Raw genomic sequence first — 10,675 nt, forward strand, 5'->3', positions numbered from 1 at the left:
CAGCAGGCAGAGGGAGAAAGCCTGATAACGGGGCTTGATCCCAGGACCCCGGGATCATGACCTGAGCCGAAGGCAGATGCTTAATGACTGAGCCACCCAGGTGTCCCTCAGTCTTTTTGGGGGGGTGGGGGGGTTCAATTTTGTTAACTTCTGATTGCTACCTTAGGAACTTAATGGATCTCAAGGCAAAAATCATTTGCAGTACACTGGAGTTAGGGGCATAATGGAGTCTTCACTACTGGAGTTCCAGGTGTTGAACTATTTGTCTAGCTGCATTATCTGCCAAGTCACCGAAGTTGTTTGCTTATCGATAAAACAGACACACTACTTTGTATGGTAGAAAGTAATGTACCTGGTGTTCAGCATAGTCACTGGCATGAAAGGAGCACATGGTATTTTACTAGGGGTGCCTGGGTGGCTCAGTCGTTAAAGCATCTGCCTTCGGCTCAGGTCATGATCCCAGGGTCCTGGGATCGAGCCCTGCATCGGGCTCCCCACTCTGCGGGGAGCCTGCTTCTCCCTCTCCCACTCCCCCTGCTTGTGTTTCCTCTTTTGCTGTATCTTTCTCTGTCAAATAAAATCTTAAAAAAAAATTCTGTTCATTAGTCACCAGGGTTCACAGGCAGAAAGTTAAGGATTCTTTCCCTCTATACAGTGTAATAAGGTGTGGGATAGTTCTATACTGGATAGCAAAAATAGAGGAATATGTTCATTTTGGTAAGCTTTTAGACCATGGAGTCCATGGTGGAAGATTAGTAATAGGTCCTTTGTATTGAAGGGATTGGGAGGTCTGGGAAAGTGCCCCTGGGAAAGACCATTTAATTTTGACAAGTTACTTAACCTTGTATTAAGTAGGTAGGGATTCTCAGGGCGCCTGGGTGGCTCAGTTGAAAAGTGTCTGCCTTCAGCTTAGGTCATGGTCTCAGGGTCCTGGGATCAAGCCCCGCCATTGGGCTCCCTGCTCTGCGGGAAGCCTGCTTCTCCCTCTCCCACTCCCCCTGCTTGTGTTCCCTCTCTCGCTGTCTCAAAGTCTCCAAAAAAAAAAAAAAAAAAAAGATTCTTAATCCTATCAGTTGTATGTTGGTAAATTGGCATTTTTAGGACTTGGCACGATGCTGGACAGATGTTATGGAGACAAGGTAGGAGGAAGGAAGCCTAAGAAAGCTCAGAGCTCAAAACGTGACGAAGTCCGCATGATTTTAACAAATGATATATGGGGCTGTAATGTTCTGCATCTGAAATGAATTCCAAAGGTTCCTGAGGCAAGAGGGAGCATAGCATTTACAAACTACCAAGAGATTGAGCATGAAAAAGACTGGGAAGAAATTAAAAGGTTCAAATGGAAAAACATCCCATGTTCATGGATTTAAAGACTTAGTTGGAGCTCCTGAGTGACGGTTAAGTGTCTGTCTTTGGCTCAGGTCATGATCTTGGGGTCCTGAGATCGAGTTCCGAATCAGGCCCCCTGCTCAGCAGGGAGTTGGCTTCCCCCTCTGACTCTGCCCCCCACTCGTCCTTACTCTTGTGCTCTCGCCCTCTCAAATAACTTCACCTGGCAATATTCCCCAAACTGATGTATAGATTCAGCATGGTTCCAGCTGACTTTTTTTTTTTTTTTTAGATTTTATTTGACAGAGATACAGCAAGAGAGGGAACACAAACGGGGAGTGGGAGAGGGAGAAGCAGGCTTCCCGCTGAGCAGGTAGCCCGATGCCGGGCTCGATCCCAGGACCCTGACATCAGGACCTGAGCCGAAGGCAGACGCTTAACGACTGAGCCACCCAGGCGCCCCCCAGCTGACTTTTTGAAATTGATAAGCTGATTCTGAGATTCATACGGAACCTTACCTCATGCTATATGCAAAAATTATAGCAAACTACTCTTTAACTCAGGAATTGCTCTGATTACTAATGTTGCATAATAAATTACCCAAAGTAATTTGGTACTTTGATCAGTCTTGTGGGTCAGGAATTTAGAAACGGCTTGACTTGGCCATTTTTGGTTGGGGTCTCATGAAAATGCAGTCGGTGGGCTGCAGTCCTCTGAAAATTCACTGGGCTTCACATTTAAGATGCTTATTGACAGAAGTGGCAGAAGCTGGTTGTCGGCCAAGAGCTGTTGACAGTCTTGAAATTCATAGGCTAATTAGTTATTTGTTCATTTTTTCACTTACCAATACACTTGATTTAGCCAAAAGTTTTAGCCAAAAGGTGAAGAAATGATCACTTATCTGCAAGAGATTTTGTCTCTTTTGTGCCAGATATGTATTTAAATAAGTGGAGGTAACAGATGAAAAGATGTCCTGTCCTCAAGATGCTCTCCGGTGGGGAGGTCTACATAGGTGTAAAGGGGGAGAAACTTAACATTTTTATATGTTCCACTTACATGTCAGACACTTGATATATGTCACATAGGTTTAATTTATTCTCATAACCATTCACTAATCCTAGACATGTGCTGAAGCATGGAAATAAAAAGAATGATCTATAGGGCGCCTGGGTGGCTCAGTTGGTTAGGCGACTGCCTTCGGCTCAGGTCATGATCCTGGAGTCCCGGAATTGAGTCCCACATCAGGCTCCCCGCTCAGCAGGGAGTCTGCTTCTCCCTCTGACCCTCTTCCCTCTCATGCTCTCTGTCTCTCATTCTCTCTCTCTCGCAAATAAATAAAATCTTAAAAAAAAAAAAAAAAAAAAAGAATGATCTATATAGTAGTAGGCAGTTGGATATTTTACTTATTTTTGAGTAGGCTCTATGCCCAACATGGGGCTTGAACTCATGACCCTAAGATTAAGAGTCGCATGCTCCACTGACAGCCAGCCAGAGACCCCTGGATGTTTTAGATGGAGATTTGTGTGGAGATTTGACAAGTAGTGCACTCAACAGTAATACATGAAAGGGATAAAAAGGAAGCAGGATTAGACGGGGAAGTTGACACGGGATGTTACAACAGAGGTCTCAGTCAATCCATGAAATGGCCCTTCAGAGTTGTCCCAAATTGATTTAAGGGCCTTTTTGTCCCACTGGATATTGGCTGTCTCTAGTGGAGTGGGGGGAAGGGTGGGCATAAACCCGGATGAGGCATCTCCAAATGAGGACAATTCCCAGACAGGGATACAGTTACGAACCTGTAGGGAAGTTGGGGGAGCAAGGGCCTCCATTCTGAAAGGGGTATCTGGTGGCATGCCACAGAGTCCAAAACCTGTATGTTCACATGAAGCTCAGGGAAGATTACTGGGCTTGCAATATATATTTGGGAATCATTAGCATATAGGTAACAGTTAAAGTCATGGGCATAAATAAGATTGTCCAGGGAGCATATATAAGATGAGGAATCTGAGGGGGCGCCTGGGTGGCTCAGTTGGTTAAGCAACTGCCTTCGGCTCAGGTCATGATCCTGGAGTCCCGGGATCGAGTCCCGCATCAGGCTCCCTGCTGGGCAGGGAGTCTGTTTCTCCTTCTGACCCTCCCCCCTCTCTCTCATTCTCTGTCTCTCAAATAAATAAATAAAATCTTTAAAAAAAAAAAAATGAGGAATCTGAGGATGCACCTCTGAGAACACTAGGATTCAGGGGTGAGTGTAAGAGTTCATAAAGAGACTAAGGACAGGAAAGAAGATACTCTTATAATATAAAACAAAGGTTTGGAGGCAGAGGAAAGTATTAGTGTCTAGAGTGCAAGGAGATGGATCACCCTTGGTAGAAGGATTTTCTGTTCCTCTGAAACCAGAGGGAGGAGTAGGGCATCTGGTGTTACCCTGCTGTTTGCTGTGCTGTGAGTAAAAAGAACCTGTCTTGGGGTGTGTCTGGCTGGCTCAGTTGGTGGAGCATGCAACTCTTGATCTTGGGGTTGTGAGCTCAAGCCCCATGTTGGGCATAGAGCTTACTTAAAAAAAAATTTTTTTTTAAAGAACTTGTCTAATTCAGATCCATTGAATTTCATTTTTAGCACATACGGAATTTTGGCAAGCTCATGAGCTTTCTTGCTTGGTCATCTTCCTTGGAGTCTTGTTACTCCTTGCCATCCTCTATAAGATTTGAGTTCTCTCTTTTTTTTTAAAGATTTTATTTATTCACTTGACAGAGTGAGAGAGCACAAGCAGGGGGAGGGGGCAACAGAGGGAGAGGGAGAAGCAGGCTTCCCCATGGAGCAGGGAGCCTGATGCGGGGCTCGATCCCAGGACCCTGGGATCATGACCTGAGCTGAAGGTAGATGCCCAACCATCTGAGCCACCCAGGCGCCCCTTGAGTTCTCTTTTGATCATATTTAAAGTTCATTTTTGGGACGCCTGGGTGCCTCAGTCGTTAAGCGTCTGCCTTCGGCTCAGGTCATGATCCCAGAGTCCTGGGATTGAGCCCCGCATCGGGCTCCCTGCTCGGCGGGAAGCCTGCTTCTCCCTCTCCCACTCCCCCTGCTTGTGTTCCCTCTCTTGCTGTGTCTCTCTCTGTCAAATAAATAAATAAAATCTTAAAAAAAAAAATAAAGTTCATTTTTAAAAATACTTTATTTGAGAGAGAGTGTGAGAGAGATATCAGGAGCAAGGGGGAAAGGTAGAGGGAGAAGCCGACTCCCCACTGAGCAGGGAGCCCAACACGGGACTCGATCCCAGGACCCTGGGATCATGACCTGAGCTGAAGGCAGACACTTAACTGACTGAGTCACCCAGGCGCCCCTAAAGTTCATTTCTTATAGACAGCATATGGAATCTTGCTTTTTCAGCCAATTCAACAATCTTTATTTTTCACTTTAGACCATATATTTAATGTAATTACCAATGTGGTTAGACTTAAGTCTCTTATGTGTTTTCTATTTGTTTTGTTGTTTCCTTTTCCCTCTTTTCCTGCTATCCTTTGGATAAATCATTCTTTCTATTATTCGTTATACCTCTCAATTTGTCTTAGTGGTTGCTCTTAGAGCTTCAGTATGCACCTTGAACATCACTCTCTACCATCAAGTATATACCACTTCACAAAGAAGTAAGAACCTTAAGACATCTTTTCCCCCATCCTTTGTGTTATGGTCATACTTTATTTCTACTTGTGTTATGACCCTTAGAAATACATTATTTTTGCCTAAACACTGAGATATATTTTAAACAAATTTGAAGACTAGGGAAAATGACATATATATGTATATATGGCCTTTTCCCGAGAGCTAATTCAAGTGTCTCTGCTGGATGCCCCAAGTGTTTAACAAGGTTCTTCTATTTTGGATAGATAGAACATTAATGTTTTCCAGGTCTGTGTAAGCTCTAGGTTCATCTTAATAACTCCCTGGTTGTTCAGTTTTAAATAATTGTTCTTTGTCTGACATTGTGGAGTCTCATTCTATATGTGCACAGCTTTGTGTTCTGCCAAGGATTCGAAAGAAGCTTTATACAGGGGCGCCTGGGTGGCTCAGTCAGTTGGGCGTCTGCCTTCGGCTTGGATTGTGGTCCCAGGGTCCTGGGATCCAGTCCCGTGTCTGGTTCCCTGCTCAGTGGGGAGTCTGCTTCTCCCTCTGCTCCTTCCCCTGCTTGTGCTCTCTCTCTCTCTGTCAAATAAATAAATAAAATCTTTTTTTTTTAAAAGAAGCTTTATACAGATTTCTTTCTCTGCATAGCTCCCTCCATTCTAGTAGCTGTTCCACAAATTGCAGCTGCTTCAGCCTCATTGAACACCCATCTCTTCTAAATGCAGCAAGACTATCACACTCTGCCTGGAGCCTCCTTCCTGTGCAGTGAATTGGATAATGCCTCCAGGCAGATTCACTATGACAAGCACTCACCTCATTTATTACTTTTTTTGGGGGGATCACAGTACTGCAGAGCCTATTTTCCGGTTTGTCATGCACTGACTTGTATCCCTCCCAAATTCATATATTGAAGTCTTCCTGTACATGTCAGAATGTGACTATATTTGGAGACAGGGCCTTTAAACAGGTAATTAGGTCATAAGTTTGGGCTCTAAACCGGTAAGACTGGTGTCCTTATAAGAAGGGGAAGAGATACAAAGGTCATATGTAAAGGCCATGTGAGAACACAGTAAAACAATGCCATTGGCAAGCCAAAAAGGGGGGCCTCAGAAGAAATCAAACCTCCTGACACCTTGATCTTGAACAACTCGCCTCCAAAATTATGAGAAAATTAATTTATGTTGTTTTAGCTATCCAGTCTGTGGCATTTTGTTAAGGCGGCCCTAGCAAACTAATGCATAATGTACAACCAATAGTTGTTTAATACACTTTGCATAGTTCTTTGGTTGTTCACAGCAGAAGGACAAATCGGGTACTAGTCCTCTGAGCTGGAAGCTGAATCCAAAAGATTTGTTTTACCAGAGGACAGAACAAATTGGACAGTTATAAATATTCACACAAGTCTATTTTACGCTGGAAAACATGATGAATATTTAAAAAAAAAACAGCTTTGTTATAGTATAAGTGATATACAGTAAGCTCACATATTTAAAGTATAAATTTGATAAGATTTGACATATGTATACAACATGAAATCATCACCATAATCAAGGTAATGAAGATGTCCATCTCCCCCAAAATCTTCCCTGAGCCCTTAGTCATCTGACTACTGCCCTTTCCTCTATAGCTCTGCAGGCAACCCCTGGTCTGCTTTTCTCCTTAGTTCACTTTCCCCACTCCTTTACTTCTTCCCGGGAGGTCCTCCCAAATGAACTACATACATCCAAGCCCTTGTCTCAGGCTCTGCTTCTATGGAAACAAAATAAAACAAAACAAAAAACTAAGAAACTCACCAATTCTGTCTCTAAGAAATGTGATTTGGATATGTAACATGTTCTTTTTTTTTTTTTAATGTTTTATTTATTTATTCATGAGAGTCAGAGAGAGAGAGAGAGGCAGAGGCAGAGGGAGAAGCAGGCTCCCCGCCTAGCAGGGAGCCCAACACGGGACTCGATCCCAGGACCCTGGGATCATGACCTGAGCTGAAGGCAGACGCTTAACTGACTGAGCCACCCAGGCGCCCCTATAACAGATGTTCTTATATTACTTGTCAATATACCTGAATGTCTATAGAGTTCCTAGTACATGAGACTCACTAATTCAGCCAACATAAAACAGCTTGATTGAAATATAATTAAGGCACAATAAAATGTACATATATAAAGTGTATAATTCGGTGGGTTTTTTTTGGTAATATGTGATCATTCATGAAACTATAGCTGCATCAAGATAATAAACATATATATTATCTCCAAAAGTTCCTACTGGTTTTGTAACCCAGCCTTTTCTCCTCACTCAGGAAACCACTGAGATGCTTTCTGTCACTCTATATTAGTTTGTGTTTTCTAGAATTTTATATAAATGAAATAATACAGAATTTACTTTTTTTGGCCCAGCTTCTTTCATTTAACAAAATTATTATTTTGAGATTCATCCATGTAGTTGTGAGTATCAATAGTTGGTTCCTTTTTATTGTTGAGTGAAATTCCATTGTTTGGATATAACATAATTTGTTTATTTATTTACCTGTTGATGGGTGTGATAGTTAATTTTATTTGTCAGTTTGGGCTAAGAGATGCCTTGAGACCTGGTAAAACATTACTTTTTGGTGTGTCTGTGAAGATGTTTCCAGAATAGATTAGCATTTGAGATGGTAGACTGAGTAAAAAGATCACCCTCATCAATGCAGTTGGGGATCATCCACTCTGTTGAGGGCATGAACAGAACCCTCTATTCAGAGAAGGCAGAGGAAGGGTGAATTTGCTCTCTGCTTGAGTAGACACACACTTTTGCCCTTGAAGTTCCTCCTGGTTCTTCAAACTCAGATTGGGACATTCATCATCAGCTCCCCTAGGTTTCAGGCCTTTTGGACATGGACTGAATCAGATCACTGGGTTTCCTGATTCCCCAGTTGGCAGATGGCAGATGGTAGGACTTCTCAGCTGCCATAATTATGAGAGTCAATTCCTATGATAAATCTCATGTATATATATTTTTAAGGATTTTATTTATTTGACAGAGAGAGAGAGACAGCGAGAGAGGGAACACAAGCAGGGGGAGTGGGAGAGAGAGAAGCAGGCTCCCCACCGAGCAGGGAGCCCGATGTAGGGCTCGATCCCAGGACCCCAGAATCATGACCTGAGCCAAAGGCAGATGCCTAATGACTGAGCCACCCAGGTGCCCCTAAATCTTATGTATATTAATATAAATACTATTAAATTAATAAATTATTAATAAATCAAATATTAATAATAAATTATGTCTGTGTCTCCTATTGGTTATATTTCTCTGGAGAACTGTGACTAATTCAGTGGGCATTTGGATTGTTCCCAGTTTGGGACTATTATAATAAAGCTGCTATGAATATTTGTGTACAAGTTTTTGTGTGGTCAGAGGCTTTCATTTCCTTTAGGTAATAGCCTAGGAGCAGAATAGCTAGGTCATATGGTAGATAGATGTGAAATTTTAAAGAAACTGTCAAACTGTTTTCCAAAGTGCTCATACCATCCTACATTCTAACCAGCAGTATATGAGAAGTCTAGTTGCTCCACATCCTTGCTGACACTTAAATTTTGCTAGTCTTTTTAATGTTACCTGGTCTAGGGGGTTGTATAGCAGGAAACTTTGAGGTTTTAATTTGCATTTTCCTAATAACTAATAATGTTGAGTATCTTTTCATGTTCTTATTTGACATCCATATCTCTTCTTTGGGGAAGTATCTATATCTTTTGCAAAGTAAAAAAAAAAATTAGGTTGTCTTCTTCTTCTTTTTTTTTTTTTTTAAAGATTTTATTTATTTGAGAGAGAGAGAGCACATGAGAGGGGCGAGGGTCAGAGGGAGAAGCAGACTCCCTGCCGAGCAGGGAGCCCGATGCGGGACTCGATCCAGGGACTCCAGGATCATGACCTGAGCCGAAGGCAGTCGCTTAACCAACTGAGCCACCCAGGCACCCCAAGGTTGTCTTCTTCTTATTAAAGTGTAAGAATTCAGGGCGCCTGGGTGGCTCAGTTGGTTAAGTGTCTGCCTTTGGCTCAGGTCATGATCCCTGGGTCCTGGGATCGAGCCCCGCGTTGAGATTCCTGCTCAGCGGGAAGCCTACTTCTCCCTCTCCCTCTGCTGCTCGCCCTGCTTGTGTTCTCTTTCTCTCTGTGTCAAATAAATAAATAAAATCTTTAAAAAAAAAAAAGAATTCTGGGACACCTGGGTGGCTCAGTTGGTTGGGCATCTGCCTTTGGCTCTGGTCATGATCCCGGGGTCCTGGGATTGAGTCCTGTGTTGGGCTCCTTGCTCAGCGGGGAGCCTGCCACTCCCCATGTTTGTGCTCTCTCTCTCTCTGACAAATAAATATGTAAATAAAATCTTTAAAGAAATAAAATAAATTATAAGAATTCTTTATATGTTGTAGATAAAAGTTTTTTGTTGGATATGTTTGGCAAATATCCTCCAATGTGTGGCTTAGTTTTTCATTTTGATAATAGTCTTTTGAAAAGCAAAAGTTTTTAACTTTGATTACATGTAATTTATTGTTTTTTTTTTTATAGTTTGTGCTTTTCATGTCTTATTTAAGAAATCTTTGCCAGAGGCGCCTGGTGGCTCAGTCAGGTGAGTGTCTAACTCTTGATCTCAGCTCAGGTCTTGATCTTGGGGTCATGAGTTCAGGCCCGCCCCCATGTTGGGCTCCATGCTGGGTGTGGAACCTACTTAAAAACAATAACAAAAAACCAAAACAAAATAGAAGAAGTTCCCAAAACTTTTTTTTTTAAGATTTTATTTATTTGAGAGAGAGAATGAGAGACAGAGAGCATGAGAGAAAGGAGGGTCAGAGGGAGAAGCAGACTCCCCGCTGAGCAGGGAGCCCCACGTGGGACTCGATCCCGGGACTCCAGGATCATGACCTGAGCCGAAGGCAGTTGCTTAACCAACTGAGCCACCCAGGCGCCCCAGTTCCCAAAACTTTTAACCAACTGAGCCACCCAGGCGCCCAGAAGTTCCCAAAACTTTTAAATTGTCTTCCTTCCCATCTAATTTATTCATCTTTTTGCAACACATCTTCCTATTCCATGAACTTGCAGGCCTAAAAATCTATTTATAGCACAGTTTTATATAAATGTAACACTGTCTTAATCTTATATATTTGATCTGATTTTTTTTTATTTCATTGCTGGGTTCTTTCATCTTTTTTTAAACTTTTATTTTAGAGAGAGAGGTGGGGGGAAGGGCAGGGGGAGAGAATCTTCAAGCAGACCCCCCCCCCTGCCCCCAAGTGTGGAGCCTGACGCAGGGCTTGATCCCAGGACCCATGAAATCATGACTTGAGCCAAAACCAAGAGTCAGACACTTAACCGACTAAGCCACCCGGTGCCCCTAGCACACTTTTAAAAAACTCATTCCAGATAATAGATCCCCTTATGCCCAAGATGGAGCAACAGGAACCAGATTTACCCAGCTGCCTAAAACAAACAAAAATAACCAAAAACCCAGGCAACATATCAGAAGTAATGGTTTTCAAAGCACTGGACATCAGGCAATGAAGGACAATGATGGCTGAGAAATGGGCAACAAATGAGGAGAAGCTCCTAATTGTCCCAGCACACTGCCTTGGAAGAGTTTCCAGTCCATGGTGCAGGAAGAGGAACCAAGCAGAGGTCAGTGAACTGTGGGTTAAAGGAGAGGCCGCTGAGCATCCCAGGTGGCTAGAGTTCATAGGAAAGACAGCCTTACCCA

Source organism: Mirounga angustirostris, unplaced genomic scaffold (genome assembly GCF_029215605.1).
Source record: "Mirounga angustirostris isolate CCGP_5_RB_7025 unplaced genomic scaffold, mMirAng1.0.hap1 SCAF_4, whole genome shotgun sequence".
NCBI classification, from domain to species: Eukaryota; Metazoa; Chordata; class Mammalia; order Carnivora; family Phocidae; genus Mirounga; species Mirounga angustirostris.